Here is a 23,350-nt window from a genome sequence, read left to right as displayed (position 1 = left end):
TTTTTGGTCCGAAACCCAACATAAGGTGTTTGCTGAGTTGAAGTATCACCTCTACTCTACACCAATGCTCACATTACCATACCTGCATCAACCTTTTGAGATTGAGACAAACACCTTCGATTATGTTATTGGTGCAGTTCTTATTTAGCAGGGCCATCCAATGGCTCACCACAGTGAGACACTTTAAGACAGAGTCCGAAAGTATCCCACTTATGACAAAATAAAGTATTCCATTGTGCATGCCTGCCGTCGATGGAAGCATTACATTATGGGGAAGGAAACAGTCATCCACATAGACCACCGACCCTTGCAACTCATATAGACACAAGGGAAGTTGCAGAATGATCACCATCAGAAATGGTCCACATAAATGCAACAATTCCATTTGAACATTAAGTATAAGAAGGGAAGCACCAATTATGTTGCAAACTGCCTCAACTAACCCCCTGTCATGGTGCTGATCATTGTGCTCGACTCCTGTGGGCACGAGACTTTAGGGTGGCTGCATCTTTATGAGAGCGATCCTGAATTCAGTAGCACATACTAGACACTCCTAGAAGGCAAGCATGTTCCAAATTTTCACCTCCAGGATGCACTATTATGCTACCTAGGATATATCTGTGTTCCTTCAAGCAAGCGTTCCAAGATGATTTGGGAGGCGCACTACATTTGGGTCACTGGACATTTCAGAGTAGAGAAAATAGTGGCAGTACTGCAAAAGTATTTTTATTGGTCGAACCTTCATTGGGATGTTGGGAGGTATATTAAATCTTGCACTGTCTGCGCCTTTTCCAAACCAACTGTCAAGAAGCAAGGCCTATATACTCCTCTGCCTACTCTTAGTTGACCTTGGGAATCCATCTCCATGGATTACATGTCGGGCCTTCCTTCTACTAAGCATGACAACGACTGCGTTTCTGTGGTTGTCGGCAAATTCTCTAAGATGGCCATTATGGCGGTCTGTAAGAAGAGTATCATAGCAGAGGCCACTGCCAAGCTCTTCTTTGAGTGAGTGTGGGTACACTTTGGGATCTCACAGTCCATTGTCTCTGATCGAGATTGTAGATTCCTAAGTGAATTTTTGTCAAGTCTCTGGTCGATGCTAGATACCAAACTCATTAAGTCCACGACTTTCCATCCCCAAACTGATGGCCAGACAGAAGTCATCAACATGATGATCATACAAATTATGTGCATGTACAACTCGAAGCATCCATGCACATGGGATGAAAGCCTCCCCTATGTCCAACACAACTATAACATAGCTCTCCACAACTCAATGAGTCACAACCCCTTTCAGGTAGGGTTGGGATTTCAACCATTATGTTCCATTAATGTGGCCATACCATTTACAACTACTCAGGTAGATTCGGCTCATGTCCAGCCTGAAGCCGATAGGACTAACAACTTGATTGAGTGCATTCAACACATCTTCCAGCAGGTCCATCATATATTGGACAGAGCCAATTCTAAGTACAAGCAGCGCCATGATCAACATCAGGTGTCACACAAGTTCCAGGTGGGCAACAAAGTTTGGCTACATTTGCAGAAGGAATGCCTCGCTGGACCCCATCGCAAGCTTCGCCCACTCCGATATGGGCCATACACCATCACTAAGGCTATAGGGGACAATTCCTTCCAGCTCATCGTTCCACCATTCCTTGGTTTGCATCCAATGTTCAATGTCGGCCACCTTCAACTATACTTTCCACCATTGCTAGACACATTCGACATAACAGAACAACTCACACCAACAAAGCTGAACCTAGACTGCATGGAACATGCCACAACTCATTAGGGGAGTTTTTAGGTCTAAAATGGGCCTCCTAAGGAAATTATAAAATAATAGTGGAAATAAAAAAAATATGATTAGATTACATCATCAAATTTTAGAGGGAAAAAAGAAAAAATATTTTTTTCAACTCGTATTTTCAACTTATCTCCGTATGGGTTTACTCAAATTTCAAATGGAAATACTCGTTGGATGCAAAATTTGATTCCTCATCCAATGAGTACCCATGTTGCATACTTTTGATTGACCCTGCTACACGAAAAATGAGAAATATAATAAAAACATGATTGCAATCATGTTTTTTTCATGTATTTCTTATTTTTATTGTAGCAGGGTCCATCGAAAGTATGCAACATGGGTACTCCTTGGATGAGGAATTAAATTTTGCATCCAACAAGTACTCCTGCTCGAAATTTGAGTAAAACCTTAAGGAGATAAGTTGAAAATACGAGTCGAAAAAGTAGTTTTATTATTTTATTATTTTTTAATCTTTTTACTTTTTTACTGCAAAAATGGTGAATCATCCCCCATGGTTGACATCATCATATTAAATCCTATTGGTTCTTATAAATTTTATTTTCGTTGTACAGTTTTTTTAGGAGACCCATTTTAGACCTCAAAAGTCCCCTAATGGATCAGACAATGGACACACAGATCAAGAACAATTGACAACAGAAGATCCAAATGTATCAGGTTGTCAAAGCTGGCCAACTCCTGCACCAAGGCAAGAGGCTCACTAGGGATCAAGTTCAGCAGAAGTTTCCCCATCTCATGGAGGCAATCAACACAATGGGGACCATTGCTTCCTAAGGGGGGAGGGCTGATCCAGGTGGATATTGGTGGCCACCCTCCTATTCCACTTGGACCCCAAACACTGTCTCTTTCAGTTTTTCAGTTTCCTTAATTGTAGCACAATTTATTATTTTTGGCAGTCTTTCGGGTCGTGAACTTCCAGAGTCGTTTTGAGGCCCTAAACGTTGTTTTTAGCGAAAATGGAGAGACTAATAAGTTGCCAAATGGGCTTGCCAATTTATTTTTGGCCTTCTCTTTGAGATATTCGAAACAAGGTATTATGATAGCCAAACGAAGATCTGATGCCAAAGTTACGACCCCGGGAATTTGATGTACCAATTTACCCAAATGGGGCCCACAGTTTTGGCGCTTCATCTCCTAGGGTTAGGTTTATGGATGTTGAGGGTTTTCCATTATTTATCAATAATAAATAGACCTTGGAGCCTCATTGTAACACAGTTAAGAGGCATGTAGCCACCACATCTCTTCTTAGAGATAAGCTACCATCGCCCGGGCTAGTTTATTTCCATTCTGTTTGTAAGCATATTTCAGTATTTTGATATTAATGAAATGAAGTGTTATTTCTGCTGCATTTCTGTATTTACGGTTATTATTGTAATTTTTTGCGTTCCTGTTTAAGTTCATATCAACCTTCACTCCTCTATACTAAGATTCCTTTTTGTGTAGCAGTGGAACGTCCCAAAGTCGGATTATAATATATTATTGATACAACTACAAGAATGGAATTACCAGCCAAATTAAATGCGCCCAATCTTAGCCACGACCTCTGTAAAAATGCAACAGTCAACCAACACTAAATCATCCTTCCATATAACTCATACATGCCCCAAAAAAATCAACCCCAATAACAAGGATATAGATTGGACTTCGTTTGATGTAGAAATCTATGGGTGCACCCTTCTAAATTACTTCCAATTGGCCCTTGCCTTCATAAATTTGACCCATAGTTTATTTTATCAACAAAAATCACTATATCCAAGGATTTGCGCCTCTTCTCCTGTCATTCGATCCTTTGACACATGCAATGATTTCTCACTAAATAGATTTATTATATATCCCTGCAAAATTATCCATTTTCCCTGCCATACAAAATATATCCAATAGCTCCATATTTAATGAAATATAGGCGAATCCCTATTCAATGAAATTGATGAAATTAGTTTGCCATGTTGAAACCCTACATCGATTTCTGGTGATTTATTTCAGATCGTGACAATGTGTTACAATTAGCAGCGGGAAGAGAGATGTTGATAGGTGGTAGAAGGGCTGGTAGACGGTGGTTGACAGATGATTGGAACATGTTGCAAATTGCAAGTGTGTTTCGACTGACAACGAAAGCCTGAAGGAAACAACTCCCTTAAAAAAGGGTTTCGGCATAATTACACCTCCTTTTCCGATGCCTCGCTCAATCTATACGCCCAAACTTCCAGACTAGCCTTTCAGTGATTACATGGACCAATAATTGTGGAACAACTTAATAGAGAAAATATATTGTGGTGCAATATAAATGTGGTCATATGGTGTACACATGTCATGTGTAGAAGAAAAAGGTAGATGAAACTTTGAAATGAACTGATTCAAAAGAAATTCCTATCGGCTTAATTACAACGCGACCATATTACAGTAAACTAATAACGCCTAAATGTGGTCACTCAAATATATAAAGGAAGCATGCGTAGAATCGTAACCTTTAAAAAGCGTGCATACAAAATTGATAGCAATCGTAACTTTTAGGAGCATGCTTATTACGACAGTTTTGTTTGCAACACCCAGAAATTACCATCATATTAATGGTTGATATATATATATATATATATATGTGTGTGTGTGTGTGTGTGTGTTTAAAAATGATTTTATTAAAAAATTAAATTAGAAATTGCACTTAGAGGTGCAAAGGAACCTGATAGGAGGAGAGGAGGGAATGTGGAAGGCAGTAATGAATTGAATTTAGGATAATTGTTTTTTATAAAGAAATTGACTGAACAAAGCTTCTTAAGTTGCCTAGACTATACTTATAATGGAAGGAAACAATGCATAACAAAAAGATATATATTCTCAAAAGTTTTGTTATATATGTATGTGAAACAACCCAAACCAAAAAAATACGAATATTGCAGAGGATTGATGCATGAATAAAATTTATTTTCTAGTTATCTTGCTTCCACAATATTTAGAATCAAAATTACCAATCTTTTAAAAATTATGATCCATTGAAATCAGGGCAGCCCCAGTGAAATCTATGACTAAATGATGAAAGATTAGCGAAGTAAGAAGGATGCCATATCTGAAATAACACTTACTTTAGGAAAATAGGTAAGATTGGTTTCGTGAGTAGATTGGACAGTTGATATATTTTCTCAACAACAATTTCTCAAATTGGAAATTGTTGGATCTCTCAAATACTATATATGCTTGGTGTAATTGTGTGATTGCAGTGAAATAGAAAAATACTTGTGTGTGCACGCACATCTCTGTTTTCTTGGTATCAGAGCTGGTAGCTCTGGGTTAACTCCATTCCAGAGAGCCCAGGAAAATGTGAGAGAAATTATGTGTTTGATTCATGACTGCAACAACAACTTCCTCTACGAAGTAGGTGAGTTCGTGAAATAAGTGCATCTTCGAGTTATGCAACAACTGCCTCATTAGCTTATGATATTGGTGAACTCGACGTGAACACTCACGATTCATGTTGACACCTTTGATGGAGGTTGCCAAAGTTTTGATCAGTTGGATGCCACCGAAATATGCTCCCTTTCTGTAGCTTGACCGTGGCATGCATTTGAGCTGAAGGTCATGTTTTTTCCAAGGCGTAATGGAATCGTGGTTTGCTGAAAGTCAATCTTGCTGGCAGAGCATCCGTCAATCTAAGCGCCGAAGATGCTAAATAAAGGGGGTTTGCAACAAATTTAATTTAATTTTTTGTTTGTTTGTGTGAAATAAGCATTTAAGGGGGAAATAGATATATGACAAATGATTTGACTTTTGTCATTTCCACAAATGATTTGACTTTAACCTCTAAAGCATTTTCGACAAATGATTCGACTTTTGTCCATGGGCGTGATAAATGACAAATGATTCGACTTTTGTGAAATGTTTGTTTGTGAAATGCTTATTTTGGCGCAATAGATATATGACAAATGGTGTGAATAGAGGTGAATAAAGTCTGAATAAACTGGAAAATTGAGAAGTGGAGCTAGTCACCCGATCTGTCACCAGAGTTGTGAGCCACAAAGCTAGTGCACGAGGTAACTTTATATTAAATATGGAGCAAACAGTTGTTGAAAAATTTAATGGGTCAAATTTCTTTACATGGAAGGGGAAAGTCCAAATGAATTTGATGCATAAAAACTTGTGGAGCTTAGTAAAAAGATTAGAACCAGCACCCCAAGACCCAAAACAATTAGTTGAATGGTAGAAAAGGGAATAAAGAAGTTATTTTATTATAGGATTATCTTTGTTAGATTCACAACTTCACCTTATAGACTTAGGAAAGTCCTCTTCACAAATATGGGAACACTTAAGTAAGATATTTGGGGAAAAGGCCATGAATGCAAAATTCTCTTTGAAATTATAGTTATTCAAACTCAAAATGCATAATGGGGTATCATTGTCTACACACATAAATGATCTAAAATCACTCATAAGGCAACTAGAGGAAATTGAGGTAAAAGTAGAAGAAGAAGATGTTAAGGCATTTTGTTAAATAACTTACCATCAAATTATGATAATGTTATTTTCACCTTAAGTCAATTTTCCTCTTGATCATTAGATGAAATGATTGCAACACTCTTAGTAGAAGAGAAGAAGATGAAATCAGGTAACATAGAGGACAACTCACATGATGAGATGGAATTATTCTCAAAGGGCAGAGTCAATAAAAACATGAACTCAATGGAATGTTTTTACTGTTGAAAACATGGACACATAACGTTCAATTGCAAAAGTCGTGCTAGAGATATTTTAAATGGAAAATTAAAGGAATCGACCAACATAGCTACTATTGAAGACTTGCATGAAGCCAACCTTCAGGACTTCTTAGATTGTGACAGTGATAATGAATTTAATACAGAGCCTCTCATGCTTTTCTAAAGAGCTATCAGTTATAGTATTTATTAATGTGTGTATGTGTGTGTGAAGAAAGGTCAGTTGCATAATTGACTGTTGGATAAGCTTTGTATTTAGACAAGTTACCTATATAGCTGGAAGTGTGTATTTTGGTGCATACTACTAAGATGGAAACTTGTCCATAGAAATATTCAATATCTCAGCTATTATTTAGGGTAGTTAAGAAATGTCAATTCTATAAAGTTTCTCAACAATGGTCAGAGGCAGGAATGCTTCAAATGAAAATCAAGTGGTAGCTCATGTGGTGGTGAAAAAGAGCAGTGTCTGCAAGATCTCAAAATGAACATAATTGCTTATGAAGACCATATTAGACTTGATATGATTTATATGTAATTTATGACTTATGTAATAATGTAAGTGTTAAGGGGGGAACTTGGAAATAACACTTACTTTAGGAAAACAGGTAAGATTGGTTTGTTGAGCAGATTGGACAGTTGAGATATTTTCTCAACTACAATCTCTCAAATTATAAATTGTTGGATCTCACAAATACTATATATGCTTGGTGTAATTGTGCGGTTGCAGTGTAATAGAAAAATACTTGTGTGTGTGCGCACATCTATGTTTTCTTACTATGTGAAACAACCCAAACCAAAAAAATACGAATATTGCAGAGGATTGATGCATGAATAAAATTTATTTTCTAGTTGTCTTGCTTCCACAATATTTAGAATCAAAATTACCAGTCTTGTAAAAATTACGATCCATTGAAATTAAGGCAGCCCCAATGAAAGCAATGACTAAATGATGAAATATTAGCGAAGTAAAAAAGTTGTCATACCTGAAAAGTGTAAAAAAAGTTCAGCTAAAATCATTTGGAGAGAAAAAAGGCATGACCACTCTCATAAATATGTCCCAAACCTTCTTTTATAGTCGAAGAAATATCAGATAGGCATTCCCATCAAGTGAAAGGATACATTGTAGCAAGTTCAGCCATCCCTCTATACATCTTTCTCAAAAAGTTTTCCAATGATATTTTACCATTTTGTAGAAGTTTTACACATAATTCAACTTTTAATTTGTCAACATAAGAGACATCAATATCCTTAAAATCTATGTAGAATAACCCCTCAAACAAGTTTTCATCAATCTTGGGCAAATTTACTCCATTCCCCACTCTCTTAAGTTTATTTTCTCTCTCTTTGTCAAAACGAAAATCCTAATTAAGGAGGCATGTGTCATAATTGTTAAATCAATCTTTGAGCATTTGCATTATTATAAATGTAAAGGCGAAGAAACTGAAATATCATAAATTGAAACCAACAAAACCTACTTAATAAGACAATCCTCAAATCAAACTTTCTTTTTGGATATTGTTAGATTACTCAAGGCAACATTTAGGACTGAAAGTGATGAATATTCTAGCTCAGTCCTCTCAAATGTCCATAGTTCAGGCTATTAAGTACTTTGCCATGGACAAAAACCAACAACTTGCCAAATCTCATAAATGGAATTATTTTCAGATCTACTATCTTAGGATCACAAGATTCACAAATGGTTCCTAGTAAGAGGGTACAATTCAATGCACGAGTTGGAATTTAACTCATCTAAGTCCTTTTTATTTGATGCCAGGTCTACAATCATTCATTAGAAAATTCTGCAATGTTGCAACAAATCCACTTGTCAACATAATCACATTGTGTATCATCTAATTCCCACTAAAATGTCCTGAAATTAAGAATGCCAAAAATCACCATTTTTACCTCCTCTTTCCAAATCGCTTGTAGAATGATGATAAAATTTTATCATAGTTTAGTGTCCTATCAATCAATGAGGAGATATCTGAGTTCTACTGGAGCATAATGTTGCATACCGTGAAAATACAAAGCAGATACCTGAGAGTTTGATTGGTCTTCCAAAAGGTGGCTTAACTCGAAAATCTATTGCACTAGCTTCCTTGACTTCTGGTTGTACATCAAGTAATGGAGAAAAAGGTTCAAGTAAAGAAGTGAAAGCATCATCCAAACCTACTTTGAATCAATCCACCTAGAGATATCTCTTAGTTCAAAATTGTCTACTTCTATCCTCTTGAAATGGACTTAATGAGTGGTCATTGTATTTGGCCCTAATATGAGCTCAATAAATATCTTTTGAAAATCGATGACTGTGGGTGAATTATCATTTATTATAGGGTATTTAAAACCGATTTTTACTATTTTGAAAGGATGATCAAGGCTTATAATAAAATTAGAGCGAGTATGCATTATTGAGGTGCTATATGTCAATGTAATGTCATCTTCCTATGTATAAATCTTCCTTCCTCTAGTCAACATTAATAGGGATGTTAGAACATGTCATAATGTCAGCTAGTCAATTGCATAATGTAAAAAATGCAATTGTTTTTAGATCTACTGTCTTGGGATCATAAGTGACAAATGATTCCTAGTAAGAGGGTACAATGCAACACATGAGTTTGAATTTAACACATCGAAGTCCTTATTTTGTGCCAAGTCTACAAGCATCCATTGTATAGTAGGGTTATCTTCATCTTCACTTGAAACTGTGCCTTTGTTCTTCTCTCTGAACTTCCAAAACCAAAAAATGGGCTTATGTATACCTCAATTATTCTAAGACCATAAGATGTTTTCCGAATAAAGCAACAATTTTCGATATACATAAGCCTTCTAAGTGCACTTTAGGTTATTGTTTTCTTTGCATTAGTGAAAATTTTTTTCGTGTTCATTCTTAGTATTGTAGCTAGATCTTTGCAAGTTAAATAGTAAGAGCTACTTTAAACAAAACCATAGAATGATAAAAAATTAAGCTATTGCCTACACAGAAAGGGCAAGATGCTTATGAGAGCTAGAAATATTATATGACAAAATGTTTTATTTTTAGCTTTAGAAAAATTCGCATGAACATTATCATGTTCTTGAATTTTATAAAGATATTAGAATTTTTCCAAAAAATATTCTTTAATTGGAATATTGGGTTCAGGTCCAATCTCCAAATTGAACAACTATACTTCATCACAAATGGCACTTCTCTAAATTGAACAACTATACTTCCTCGCAGGTAGCACTTCGCCCGGGCATCAAAGGAGGAACCCGTGAAGGGTTATGGAGGCACTCAACAAGCTGAGGGATTATTAACACATGGAGTCATATAAACCCTTAAAATATGCGTCCTTAAATCAATATGAGATATCAGTTTTCCAAAGCCAATCAATAAATAAATAAATATAAAATGCTAAAAAATGAGCTGTGTTTTATCGTTGTTACGAAACGAGCAGGTCAACCAAATCCATCCAACGCCTATGCAAGAGGAGGATCCTACAGGCCCATTACTTTGACACTACACGTCGATGGGATGTCAGAATGCTGGTAATCAATATATTAAGTAATCAATATGTTATTATCTTAAAAGTTCTTACCGAGGAGATAATGATATGTATGGCTGAGAGCTATTCTAGCCAGGATTTCTCCAGAGATATATGAAGTAATCAATATTTTATAAAATAAAAAATTATAAAATTTAATTCTTTAATGATATATTAAGTAATTAATATTTAAAAAAATATAATTTTTGAATTTTTATATGTTTGAGGTATGATTATTTATAATTGTTTATTTCACCCATGAAGATATAAATGTAAAAATAAGAAATACATTTTTTAAATATTTGAGAATGTAATCTACAATAAATCACATTTTTTTATTTATTAATGGTAAAGGTTTTTATTTTTTTATTTATTAATGGTAAAGGTTTTTATTGAAAAAATTTGGATAAAAATAAATTATTATTAAATATATATATATACAATATAAATTCTTATTTTTAATAAAAAAGAACACTATAAAAACTTATGTTCTGCTCTCACTATTTAATATGCACCTTAGATCTAATTTTTCAACTTATCATGATGATGAACCACACTCATTGGTTGGTTCAAAACACCTCGACAAAAAAATTCGAATGTGATTTATGCTAAAAATTCTTCTAAAAAAACTTTACAACTATTAAAAATAAAAACAAAATAAATAATTTATAAAATATATTTCATCTGTAAAATATCACTACATTCTTTTTGGTATTCCTTCTCGTATCTTTATAAATCTCATTTTCAAGGAATCTATCAAGAAATGCTAATAAAAATTGAGTACTACAACTAAGCAGATGACAAAGGGCTTAAATCAACCTTTTTCTATAAAGTATTTATTAGAATTTAAATTACTCATGAGATGACAGGCGGCCTCAATACTTGGACGTCAAAATCTAAGGATTGTAATTATTCTTACCTATCAATTTGGAGGCTTCAAATTTTTTGGACCATCCCATGCTTAAAAATAAAATAAAAAATAACGTCAAATTTCAAGCCGGAATGACAGTGAAGACGGGGTTTTCGTGGATTAATTATGCGAGGAAATGGTTGTACCGGTCTATTGTATCATCTTAGGTCGTTGAAAAATAATGATCCTTAAAAGCAAGAAAGCCACAAAGTTGCATTACTTGTCACGATTTCAAGATTGGTAACCATCCGTGACTGGAGGGGGCCATTGAAATAGGTGCTAGAGTGATGGACAAGGTCATTTAAGAATCCGTTAAAGTCATGGACGACGGGTAAATATTTAAAGAAATGAGTTACTTTACACGTATACCTAAGTCATTCAAAATGAGCACAGAGCTGGCGGTTCTGGAGATGAAGTCGCTCAGCCATAACAATATCAGAAAACGGTTTGGCTCATATAAATCAAATCAGAAGAGGCAGAAATTTATGTTTAACATTCGTTAGCACTCAACGAGGAGTCGATAATACACACTGCATCCTGAAGGTATTATAAGAATAAGTGTAAGATTATAACGCGCCCATATTACAGTAAACCAATAACGCCTAAATGTTGTCACTCAAATATATAAAGGAAGAATCGTAACCTTTAAAAAGCGTGCATTCAAAAATAATAGCAGTCGTAACTTTAAGGAGCGTGCTTATTACGACAGTTTTGTTCGCAATACCGAGAAATTACATATGGTTTTATAGACGGCAGAAACCAAAGAGTAGGTAAACTAGCAATTGCCCCAAAAGGTGCAAAGAGAGGCCGATAGATTTTTTAAATTGGAAAAATAATATAGAATTTGGAGAAATGATACAATATGTATGCCCTATACCATATATATTGGCAAATTTAAATCTTATACAGATATTGTAAAAATTGATATTTTAATTTTATGAATGTTTATTATATGTAATAAGTTGTGTGTATATATGTATATATATATATATTAATATATATATATACATATATACACACAACTTATTACATATAATAAACATTCATAAAATTAAAATATCAATTTTTACAATATCTGTATAAGATTTAAATTTGCCAATATATATGGTATAGGGCATACATATTGTATTTTATATACTTATAACAAAATGTTAAAAATAGAAAATATTAGAAACCATCATTTAAATCATTTTAATATTGAAAATAGAGAATGTTAAAAATCACCATTTAAATTCAATTAAAATAATTAGATTATATTATTATATTATTAATTAATATTTTTTTTAAATTGATTAAAATTGATTTATAATTGCTTTTAAATGTATATCTTGATTGCAGTTTCTCCTCATCAAATTTCTCCATCACAAAACTATAATATATCATTATTATTGATATAGTTAAACTCCTCCATCACAAAACTATAATATATCATTGTTATTGATATAGTTAAAATTATTGCTTACTTATTTTCAATTATATATATCATAATTACTAATTTGTAAAAAAAGAAAAAAAGAATTAAAACTTTAAAAACTCTTATATTATAGCGATTGCAATAGCTGTTTTTAGAAATGCTATTCATTATAAAAGTTCACACTTGTTTTTAGAAATGTTGTTCATTATAAAAATTTATACACCTTGAAACTTTGTTGTTATCTATGTTTACACACCTTGAAACTCCATTGTTGTCTAATTGAAATGAACTACATCCTATATTGCTTTCCAATTCCATTCTAGATTGCTTTCCAATCTTTTGGTACACTAATTATATTTCAAAAGTTATTCAATGCTTGTGCTCAAGATATTTAAAAGCTATTCAATGCTTCTACTTAGGATATTTATAGTTTTGTTGCAGCCATATTTTTCAAAAGCTATCCAATGCTTGTGCTCAAGATATTTAAAATCTATTCAATGCTTCTACTCAAGATATTTATAGTTTTGTTCCAGTCTATCTATCAAGTGATTTTACATATGATGCCTTAGTATAAATTACCTGTATATTTGCAGCATAAATTATAATGTTACTCTGTTTATTTATTGTGGATCCCTGAAATATTATAAGCTTTATCTATCAAGTGATTTTACATATGATGTCTTAGTATAAATTACCTGTATATTTGCAGCATAAATTATAATGTTACTTTGTTTATTTATTGTGGATCCCTGAAATATTATAAGCTTTATCGGACAGGTTGGAAATGAGATTTGAAGTGGTGGTTCTAAACTTGTATAGATTACAAGTATATATATATCTTAAAAATTAGGATTTTCACAGTTTTATCTTAGTAATACACATGTAATTAATAGGAACAAATATATTAATGGATTACCACAATTCACATATTTTGGTGATAGTTTATTTAGGATGTTGTATGCATAACTATAAGACAAATCTTCCCAAATCTTGACAAGAATTCACATATTTTGATGACAATTCATTTAAAATGTTATATGCATAACTATAAGACAAATCTTCCCAAATCTTCCACACCTTCAATGTATCTTTACACTTTTAAAAACAATTACTAATTTTTACTATTTTGAATTTGAATTATACCCTAACATACACGCCCATTAGAAATGAGATTTGAAGTGGTGGTTCTAAACTTGTATTACAAGTATATATATCTTAAAAATCAGGATTTTCACATTTTTATCTTAGTAATCCACATGCAATTAATAGGAACAAATATATTAATGGATTACCACAATTCACATATTTTGGTGATAATTTATTTAGGATGTTGTATGCATAACTATAAGACAAATCTTCCCAAATCTTAACAAGAATTCACATATTTTGAAGATAATTCATTTAAAATGTTATATGCATAACTATAAGACAAATCTTCCCAAATCTTCCACACCTTCAATGTATCTTTACACTTTTAAAAACAATTGCTAATTTTTACTATTTTGAATTTGAATTGTACCCTAACATACACACTCATAAATCCAGTAACTCGAATCCACTTATTACAATTATTGCTTGAAAAGTTATCTACAGAATTTCCACTACGCAGTTTTAATAATAGATTCAAAATTACCATAGAATAATAATAATAATAATAAAGTGCTAGATAAAATCTAGCTGAGTTGCTGGGTCGAGTCTCCCGTTTGAGCTTTCCTGTTGTCCGTGCAAATTGTTGCTGAGTCCAACTCATGTGATATTGTTTTCACATTGTGGTTATGGCTCTGTAGAAGGGCATAATTGTATATGTTCGCCCATTATGTAATGGCTTCTATTACTCATTGGTGTTTTCAATTCATTGACATTTGAAGATGGCACATGTATGGTGCAGAGAATGGCTAAAGAGATTTTTGGTGTTCTCCTCCAAGTAAACAATAAAGTAAAGCGCTTCCGGAAGGAATGGTAGTTCCAGAGTCGTTCAATGATCTAGTTGTTGAAATGAGAGCTCATCATTATGATCCCATGACATTTGCCTTAAAGTTGAAGGCCATGGTATGTTCTTGTTAAATTCAGTCTTGGACATTTCCACCAGTATTTCATATGCTATTTTCGGTTGCTGTTTTTTGTTTCGACTCCCAAGTAGAATAATGAGATTGAGATAGATATAACAGATAGATCAATGCAAATACAATCTGCAAAACTGTAGGAGGTAACGTTATGATAATGTCTCAGACTCTCAATTGTATCTGAGACCAATGCATTACAAGAAATACTGAAAACGTTTAATTGAAATCATTCCATAATTTACTGAAAATTTATGTGCTGTCCTTCAGACTAGTTCATGGTTACTTGCAGTTTGTACAAGTTGTCATTTTTTCAACAACACAAGATAAATTTCATTCATCTCACAAGAATGTCACATGGCCTGTGGCCATAACTGTGTGGAAATCAGAGCAGCCATAATTGTGGGGCAATCAGAGCTGATCTTTTCAAAGCATTTTGATTTAATTTCCTTTTTCTATTTTACTTCCTCAACCTCTAATTTGCTTTAGTTTTTTCCTCATTGTACCATGGTAAGTTGTTGCAATGCTGATGTATTTACTTAACTTGGCATGGTTACAAAAGGTTGTATGCTTTACAACTGAAAATGACTTTAAAGGTGACCATAGTGTTGGCAACTCCTGTGTTATATATCCCATAAGAACAAAATTGAACAGCCTAGCCACACATTAAGAAATAACAAAGTGAAAAGTGTCTGCATGAACTGGAGTCTGTGGATCGAAGGTTGCATGTTGGGATTGTTGAAGGCTAAGTACTGGGAAGGCTGTTTTTGTTCGATTATTGTTTTCTCAGCTATCCATGCCCTAATTGTCCATAACGAATACCGTTTCTCCCCTTTGACGTTCCACCAGTGTCATGATTTAGAGTTCATTCTTCGATGAGTGCTGCAGAACTGCCACATGTTTCACAAGACCTAAGGTAGGCGTTGTTATAGTAATCCTCTTCATTAGTCACCTGTTGCCCTGTTACAAGGCCCAAAGATTGAGCCTCTGCTGCTGACAACCAATGTTTGTAGTCACAGAGTTTCTTTGTGAGTTCCTTGATCTGTGTGGTGAGGGAGATTCTTTTTGGAAAAATCAGCTAGTTTGGTACTTCTGAAAATGCCATTAGAGTTATATTGTAGATGGACTTCACAGCATACCCTTTGGTTGAGGTCTTGGAGTTCTAACAGTGGCAGCATAACGAAATCAATGGTAATCAGGAGTTTTCAGTGATGAAGTATGGGACTGTGTCACTAACACCTGATGTGAGCACAAAAAATCAAAAGCTAACAAGGAAAACTACTAGGAGCACTGGGGGAGAATGATCTTGCTTAGATTGTGCCAGATATTACTTAATGCTGAGAGTATTACTGCAAGATGATTTGTTCATCTGAATCTCTTGTGCTGAGATCAGCCCCCTTATAAGTAAGTGCATTGGTTTATGAGTTAAAAGTTATATAGACTTGCATAAAACTTATTGTTTTAAGTTTGAGGTCAATGATTTATCTTCAGTAATAATTCTTGACAAGTTAATGCTAGTGGGGAAGGCCACCCCATTCATAATGTCAATGATAATTTTGGAGTCCTCTGCAATTTTGATGTCTCAAATCTCTAATTTGGATGTCAGTTTTAGGCCTTTGCATAAAATGTGTCCTGCAATATTATTTGTGGTTTGGTCACATGCTCATGCTTGAGCAAATTTTAGTCTTGTCTTTTCTCATGGGTCCTTTGAGCACCCTCCCCATGCTCTGCCTGGGTTTCATTTTGCTCTCCCATCAAGGAAGAATATATTACCATATACATGAGAGAGTGGGCTGAACTGGGGAAAGAATCTCAGGTGGGGAGTCTGAAAATTGAGTCCACTCTTCAAGACCCCAACCTTTCACCCATTGCAATTACTTGTCTGTATAATTGATTGCCTCATTTTGATCTTTTGTAGCAGGCCCTAATTTTTTCACTAATGAACACCGTTGCTTTCATGGCTTCCCTTGCCTTAATGGAAGATGATCTTATTCCAAATTTTCCAAGTGACAAACTTTGGAATCAGATTCCATAATTTGGAAATGAAAGATTTTTCCTTGAGAGAGCTTGGATATTGATTATTCCAGGTGACGACAGAATCTTCCCAAAACCTCTGGTCTTGTGAGATCCTGTGTGCTGGTACTGGCCGAAAAGGTTTATCAGATTTCTTTAGCTTTTTTGCTATGTGAAAAGAGTAATGTTGTTTATGTATGCTTTAGAAGTATGGCAGACATAGAAGGCCTGGATAAACCTTGTGTAATTTCTCTGCTACCAGTGGTTTGTTGTTAGGACTGTAATGTACCTGAAAGCAAATGGCGAACCGATACTTCAATACTGATTTGACCTAAAAGTAAAAGCAGAAATATAATAGACATGAAGCTCAAAATATCAAAAGTAAGAGCTAAAAGCATAAAATAAGTATTGGAAACACTCTCACAAGTCACAACCAAGTAGATTGCACCTGCAAATCTGATTCTAATGGAGGAAGAGATATCTGAGAGAAACTTTGTTGATTAAACATCTGAAATATAATTTACAAAAACCACTATTTATGCAAAAAAGAGAATGAAGCCCTAACTTAGATATGTTTCTGAACTGAAGCATTGAAGGCTCTGCTGGAGTCCTTTTTTCAACTTGCTAGAAACGTTGGGTTGGCTGATCCTCCAAAGAAAATCATTTAGGTTAAAATCACATGAAAAAACATAAAATAAAAAATAAAATAGCCAAAGTGTGGGACCTTAAAACACTATCTTTTGCGTATAAAGTACCCCCCTCCCCATCCTAAAGTACACAATCAATGTTTCTCATTGCAGTTCGCATTTTTTAGATTTTAGATTTGTGAGAGTGATTCGGAGCAAAAAAGATAAAAGAAATATGAATTCTCTATGTTTTTGGTCCAAGTGTCTATTTTTCTTAATATTTAGGTTTCTCATAAATTGTTTCCCCATATTCAGATCCAAACTTGTCAAAAAATTTGGTGGATCCATCTCTGTTTGCATTCAACTTAGGACCAAAATAAATCAATAGGATTGAGATGATTTTGCCGTCTGTTGCCGCCATTTAGGTTCTTGAGCCATGGTTCAAAAGGCTGGAGCCGTGTATCTTGATGTGTTCTGAAGTAATGGGCGGGCAAGATTGAGGCGAGCTCCCAGGCATTGGCCTGGACGAGAAAGCTCCTTCCTTCGGCCATGTTCTTGGTAACGCCGTAACCGTCCTGCAGGCAGTGGCCAAGCTCTCGCAAGGTGTTCACGTGGCCAAGAAATGCTGACCTGGCGCACAGGGCTTCCCCGGCTTTGAAATCCTTGTCTTTCTTTGTGCCTCCATTGCCGTTGAATTGAATGATGGCTAGGGAGTATAGGGCTGCGGCGTGTGATGAAATGGCGGCCTTGGCCATCAATGATGCTCCGCCGCCTCGGTTTTCAAGACAGTAGAATCGGATCTGCACATGAAGGGGGATTAAATTAAGGCGGCTCTCTGGAATCGTAAAAGTTTAAATAAAGTAATCTCATGGGCTACTACACGGACTTTTATTAAAGGATCGGTGCGCTTACCATGCCCAGAGTGTAGCAGGCTTCGATGTTTCCTGCTTCGGCCCATCATTTCATAAAATTGTGCGCACCGCTTGACCAGCTGGAAGCTTTGACGGCCTAGAGTATTGAATCTCTTACATCTGCATAAAGAAAACGAAATCTGTAAATATCACATTTAGTTTACTTTCGAGAATCAAAATGAAATTGACAAATCTAAAAAAATTATCAACGATATCCATTTTTCTTTAAAGATTGAAAACACTATATTGAAATATGTATCTGAAATTTTTTCTCAAAATCTGCGGAAAATAATGAAGATAAACTACAGTTCGCCGGATTTAAAATTGCTCTGGCGCTGAAAATATTTCTTAAATAATAATGATCCAGCTATAGCGGGCGAACCCTTGAGAATGCTCCCTGATTGAAGACTCTCAGAAAAAGAAGAAGAAAGCTACGAAATATCAAAGCCGACTGATAAGACGTCTTTTTTTCTCAGATCAAATTTGTTCAACCTATCAAAAGAGGATGCTTCTTCCAAAAGAAAAGGAGGAAAAAGAGGATTATCTTCTAAAGCTACAGAAAGTTATTTACACCAGGAAAAGCAATAGAGTTCAAGTAATCCACCGACAAGGAATTTCCTTCCAAAAGAAAACAGAGTTATTTACGATAGAAAACCCGAGAGTTTAATCAATCTACCGACCAAAAAAAAGAAAATTTCCATTCTAAAGCAAATGAGGGTTATTTACAGTGGCTTTAAAAACGGGTCTGTTTCTTTTACCAGATTGTGAAAACTTTATGCCGTTTGCATTTGAGTGGCAAATACAGGCATTGATTTATTTCCTCGCTCACCGATCTTGTGGCTTAAGTCTGGCTTGAATTTGACTAAAAATCTCCCAGGATCTGTATTAAGTTTCCCTAATCGAAATTGCCGGAGATTAAAGCTCTGCAAAAGAAACAGATTACTCGCTATTCTCGGCACCAGGATATCATTTTAAAGCGATCCTGTTATTTTCTTGACCAAGAAGCACTTAGAGCAAAAACTAACTCTATAATGAATTCAAACTGATTCTTCTGGAAGTCCGGCGGTGCGCACAAATGTCAATAGAAATTTGTGTATAGATGTCAGAAAGAAATCTGTGTACAGATGTCACAAAGATATGATATATTTAACTTGAACAGATGTCAATCAGAGCACATAAACACAGGCCAGATGTCAATTAAGCCAGATGCGCTAGATGTCTATCTGAGAATCAAAAGGACGATGAAAAGCTCTTTCAAAGGAAGGCCTATCGGCCTAATTATTGAATCAGACCAACACTACAATAAAGAAGCAGAGAGGAGACCACTAAGAATTAACACTGGCAGCACTAGAAAAAGATAGACAAGGCCAAGACAAAGGAGAAAAGATAAACAGAGGCATCCCAAAAGAAACAAAACAAAGGAACAGAAAGCTAAGGAGCCCACTAAAAAACATAAAACCAGGACAAAGAGTGATCCCTCTAGATCTCTGTCTTAGATAGAACATCAGCTACCAAGTTTAGATCGCTGTACACATGCATGAAGGAGATATCAGAGAAGGAGGAACAAAGAGCCTTGATGTTGACCATCTAATGGTGAAGCCAAGGAACCTCCAATGAGTTCCGCCCTTGCAGCCAATCTATGACCACCTTAGAGTCTCCAACGACCCTAAAGGAATCAATGGCAAGCCACACAACATTATGGAGAATTCCACACAACACCATTATCTCAACCAGACTGTTAGTTCCTCTGCCACCATTCCAGAAGAAATGATATTCCCTACTAGGGCAGAGACAGATAAGAGCTCCACATCCATATGAATCATCAGTGGAGGCCCCATCGAAGAAGCCCAAAGGAAAATGATCACCCAAATAGTATCGTGGAGATGAGGGGAACCACAGACCAATTTCTAAAAATCGCTGACAATTTTAACATTGGTAGATTGGCAATCATAGAAAACATTCTAAGATACCCCAAAAAACATATAAGGGAAGAGCACGAAATGACCTCTATTCCAATTTCCAGTACAATAGGCAATCCAAGATGGAAGACCAAATCATATCAACCCCGATTTTCAGCAAAACCGCCACTTGATCCCAGATAGACTTGGCATGTGGGCATCCTAGAAACAGAGGTGTGATATCCTCAAAAGCAGAGCAACAAAATGGCATCGGCCCGACCCATTATAGCACCTTTTCATCAAATTATCCCAAATCAGAATGCGATTGAAAAGAGCCAACCAAGAAAAGCACTTGATCTTCGAGGGAGCTTCCCATCTCCACATATCTAGTCCACTCGTCATTAGGGCAGGAACAAGGGGAACCATATATATATATATATTTTAAATAAGCAATTGTACCTAAAAGGTGCAAAGGAATCCCAATAGGAGGGGGCAAGAACAAGGGGAACCATATATATATATATATTTTAAATAAGCAATTGTACCTAAAAGGTGCAAAGGAATCCCAGTAGGAGGAGTGGAGATCTCGATAGGAGGAGTGGAGGGAATGTGGAAGACAGTAATGAATTGAATTTAGAATAATTGTTTTTTAGAAAGAAACTGACCTAACATAGCTTCTTGTTGGACACCTAATCCGCTAAGGGTTAAGGTGTGGGAGATGAATGGTCAAAGGGAGTCCAAGAGACGTTGGAATATGAATCCAACAATCACACTAATGTATTATAAATATACATCTATGTTAATAAGAAATACATTCAATGTTGATCATTCATATTCTGCCGATGCCATGTATGTGTTTAACATGGTATTAGAGCTGGTACGTTCATAACCTGCTCAATATTTTGTGAGCCACTTATTTTTGTGGCCTGTGTAAACCTGCACATCTCTGTCTCTCTGTCTTTGGATATTTGTGTAACGTTTTCTCTACATCTTTTCAAGAACTTGACTGCAATTTCTCTGTTTGGCCTGTCAGCTATATCTGCTCCGCCTAGGCGCTCTTCTAGTAAACCATTTATTTTCTCTCTGTGCCATTCTACTCAACGTTCTTTGGTTTCTGGCATTATAACGCTCATAAGATTTATTATTCTTACCTGAGCGTTTCATCTCTTAACTATTCACTATTGCTTCATTTGGCCATAGCCATTCTGTCGAACCCGCGCTCTGACAATTATTGACGAGAGGCACTTAGTTTTTGAGTATCAACACACAATTGCATAACCTCAGCCCTCAAGGGCTCCATTGCCCACAATCCATTGAGACAATGTAATTCATCCTGAGTAGCAACAAGTTCTCGGTGCAAATCCACGTGTGTTGCAGCATGTCGCCTGTTCTCTGCAAGAAGCCTTTGGATTTATTCATACTGCAAGTCTATCTCTTCTTCCAAACGCGTTGGATGAGGTAGAGGTCCACGCACTTGGAAGTTCAAAATGTTTGCATACCAGACCGTGTCGTTAGGACGAATTCAAACTTGAGAAACCTGTGGCTGAATTTTCCAGAATTCAAACTGCCAGATCATCTGCCAATGAAGGAATTTGATCACTAGTCGAGATTTTGTGAGGGATTGGTATCAAAATAAGGTAACATCATTCAGATTATCTTGAGGGTGTTGAGTATTATTACTATGTTGCATTGTTTGATATAGCGTGACTGTGTATTTTGGGAAATCTGGTGTTACCGCATCCATACCACTGCTGCTCCAACACCATCACTCCAATACCTTCTCGCACCTGTGTTGGCATGATAAATTTATAAAACGTGACTGTGTTGGCGTATATCTCCCTCCGGTTCGTATATTATCATACCACAGTCCTCTGCCCTCTTAACATCAGTATGGCCAAATATAGATGGAGCAACCATGGCACAAAGCCTGGTATATGAATCAGGCCTTTGAGAAAATTCTTTGAACTCCATTTCCTCATCCACACTGAAGGAAGAAGGAACCCAGAAGTAGCTTCGGTGGCCTACCCGCATACCAGTTTCTCCCATATGTTGAATTGTTTTGGACACGTTGGTGGTATTGTTGTTGGTTAAAGCCTCTCACCGCCACGTTGGTGACCTCCCTTGATCGTGCCGTATGGGCTTCTCGACGAAGGTGAGTAGGACGAGTATTGTAATCCATGTTATAAGCATGGCCAGAATTGTAGCGGCAAGAATGGATACCATGGCCAAAACTCCGAAGACAACACCCAACAGCACCGAGGCGTAGAGCACCGACCAACTCGCGCTTGGTTGCTCCTGCAGACCAGACTGCCATTTGAACATGGATTTCATTGTTTTCCACAATGAACATATGAGAATCCCATAGATTGACATGAACCAGACGTGAACACGCAACATTTGTGGCTCTCTTACCAAGGCCTCACTCATGTAAAATGATATTGTAAGTATGAAAAATTAGAGAAATTTTGTTAGGGTCCAACACTAACCCCTTTATTTATGTAATAAGCCCAATGGGCCGAGTCATAGTCATAGTTAGTTAGGGAGTAAATAAAGCCCACGTTAATAATTGTAAGTGGTTCACCCGCATTAAAGAAAAGGGACCGCAATTAGTTGTAAACGAGCCATAGTTAATAAATAAAGTGGTTAAATCGTGTTATGCAAGGGACCACTAGTAGTTAGCGTTTCATATGTCATTTAACTATAAATAGTCTTAGTTAGTAAAGGGAAGATCATCGAGTCTTATTGTAATCGAGCTCTGCTCCACTAGAGGTTGCCCTCTCGAAGAGGCAAGTGAACATTGAATCTATTTCTGAATAATAAAATACTCGATGTTTTTCTCATTTTATTCTATGTTCGGGGCTATATTTCTTCGCATTTCTGGTATTCTCGAATTTCTTGCAGGTCAAGAGTATAACAAATTTCCGTGAAGATTTTCAGGGAACTGCTCAGACAACATGATCATATTTTTGGCCCTGCAACGTCTATAGTTCACGATGGGAAAAAGAACATGTATAGTTCACAACATTTAGGACGTCTGCAACCATTTTACACAGTCAACCTCGTGGAAGGAGAAGGGGGCGAAGCCAAACCATACATGCTCACCATCAAATATACACAGTTTCGATGGAGCCCTTTGCTTGAAGAGAACTCCGTTATGTGCTTGTTGAGAAAAGGCATTCAAACTAGTGCCTTGTCAAAGTATTGATTTCTTCATTTTTTATAGTTTTTGTGGCCAGTTATAGATTTACAACCCCTATTCTTTAAGAAAATAGCTTGAGAAGAGAGTGCCATTGTAGATTAAAATGGTCGCCTTTGGAATTTGGCCCCACGACAGGACATGATACCAATTATTCTGTTATTTTGTGGTCCAAGCTAAAATTGGTCTTTAGGTTTGTGGTGACATTATTTCTTATGCTTTGAATTTGAGAGGAGTCTTCAAATAGTAATGGGATTATCCTTCTTTGATTGG

At 35.8% G+C, this 23,350-nt stretch overlaps 1 pseudogene; it reads right to left on the bottom strand.

The window, feature by feature from the left end:
* Positions 1–17,333: 17,333 nt before the first annotated feature.
* LOC149154724 (F-box protein At1g67340 pseudogene) lies at positions 17,334–22,195 on the bottom strand (annotated as a pseudogene).
* Between the last annotated feature and the right edge of the window lie 1,155 nt (positions 22,196–23,350).

Source organism: Pinus tabuliformis, chromosome 9, assembly GCF_031772625.1.
Source record: "Pinus tabuliformis cultivar Carrire ecotype Pingquan chromosome 9, CPIR1, whole genome shotgun sequence".
Taxonomy (NCBI): domain Eukaryota; kingdom Viridiplantae; phylum Streptophyta; class Pinopsida; order Pinales; family Pinaceae; genus Pinus; species Pinus tabuliformis.
The sequence above is the reverse complement of the archived record's forward strand: the minus strand, read 5'-3'. Positions and strand labels throughout refer to the sequence as shown.